The 1,906-nt window shown below is 34.6% G+C and overlaps 1 long non-coding RNA gene across 1 annotated transcript in view; it reads left to right on the plus strand.

Annotated features, from left to right (window-relative positions):
- The window catches only part of LOC144241755 (uncharacterized), a 67,979-nt gene extending 66,336 nt beyond the window's left edge, over positions 1 to 1,643 (plus strand). The window contains exon 3 of the long non-coding RNA XR_013338183.1: positions 1,584 to 1,643. This is a non-coding gene — a long non-coding RNA (uncharacterized LOC144241755). The remainder of the gene's footprint in view (positions 1 to 1,583) is intronic.
- Positions 1,644 to 1,906: the final 263 nt, after the last annotated feature.

Genomic DNA, 1,906 nt, shown 5'->3' on the forward strand with positions numbered 1-1,906 from the left:
TTATTTAGTCATTAGAAAGAAACCACAGGAAATAAAAATAATTCTAACTATATATAATAATATTTCTATATTTATACTAGAAAATAAATCAAATTATAAAATAGTTCTATAAAAATAGTAATTTCTATAGGAAATGAAAATAATTTGGAATCAGAAGACCAAGGCTTTATTTATTAGGTTTTTGATCCCAAATAAATTCCTAAATTTTCTGTCTTGATTTTTTAATCAATAAAATGGAAAGAAAGTGTCTTATTTATCTATTCCATGGGAATGTTATGAATATCAAGTGAAATAATGTGCATGAAAGTATTGGAGTACTCCCCATATTGCTTCAAAGAGGAAGCTCTCCATGATAAAGGATTGTCCTTTAGTAAAGGATATGAATAGATGCATGTATCTCGCTGTGAGAACCTCATAATATGTTTTCAGGGGCCACGGGTGACAAATTAAAATCACAGACTTTTTCATGATTACAGATTGCTATTGATGTATGTCAGGAAGATCTTGAGACTTTTTTACCAAAAGTGATGGCCTGAGGAAAAAGTATGTTGATGTACAATCTGGATAATTCATTTTTAAACTGATTTATTAAAAAGTAATATAAAAAAGTGATCCATGTCAATATGTTGTCAGAGATCAGAGGTACTAAATGACCCCTAAATACTCTTGCCTTGTTAACATCATTGAGTCATTCATTTATTTGCTCAACAAATAATATTTGAACACTGTGCCAAGCAGTGTACTAAATAGTAATGATACAATGGTGAATATGTACAGTTCCCCAGTTTCACGTGATTAACACTCTAACAGAGAATTAACCATTAACTGGGTAATTATACATGTAGGGATTGCTATAAAGGACATAATGCAGCAGGCTAAGGAGATCAAAATGAAAAGATTTAATTTCGTGAGATTAGGGACTGATAAAGCCCAAATAGTTTGTAATAGGTAAATATATGAAGATGAAGAAATAGTAAATATTTTCTAGATGAGACGTAAGGAACTGAAATGGTCAACTTAGCTAATTGAGCCAGCCAGTTTTCTAGAGTCTAGACTTTAGGAAAATAAAGACTGATGCATAGATTTGTTAGAAACTGAGCTACCCAAGGTAATGTATATTTTTGATGCTGCTATCCTCTGCATTTTCTCCTAAAACTAGATTTTGAGTATTTTATCCCTGACTGACTTCAGGAGCACAATCCTTTTGTCTGGATTCTCTCTGTTAGTTAATTAGTTAGTTAGTTAGTTATTTTGAGGAATGAGCCATCAATACCATCATCTAAGAATCTAAAACAAGGCTTTCCACATTCCCAGGGAATAAAGGCAACAACCTAGGAATCTATCCACACATCCTCAGAATATATACAGATCAGCAAGGAGATAATAAGAGAATTCTCACTAGAGGCAATTCCCATCCATGACTGAATGACATGGCAATAAAAAGGCCTTAACTTTGGACAACCCTGTAAGGCCTTTCCCAGCTCCAGAGCTCCTTGTAGGGTAAACTGGCATCTTACGTGAGACTGCTTCACAGCCCAACTTCTCCCTTTTATTCAATGCTGCTTTTTTGTCTTTCTTTCCAGGTACTGGCTCATAAGCCTCCTGCGGGGTATCTCTGTGCTATGGACTCAACTAATTCCACCCCCTGCCCAAAATATCCATACATTAAAGGCATAACTCTCATTGTGACTATATCTGAAGACATGGCTTTTAGATGGTATTTAAAGTTAAACGAGAGTATAAAAGTGGAGTCCTAATCCAATATGATTAATGGCCTATAGGAAGAGAAAGAGTGAGATCTCTTTTCTGTTTCCATGTGTACTCAAAGAGGAATAATCACATGAACACACAGTGAGAAGAAGGTGGACATATGCAAGTGAGGAAGAGAGCCCTCACAACAACCTGA

Source organism: Crocuta crocuta, unplaced genomic scaffold (genome assembly GCF_008692635.1).
Source record: "Crocuta crocuta isolate KB4526 unplaced genomic scaffold, BGI_CrCroc_1.0 scaffold17, whole genome shotgun sequence".
Lineage (NCBI taxonomy): Eukaryota > Metazoa > Chordata > Mammalia > Carnivora > Hyaenidae > Crocuta > Crocuta crocuta.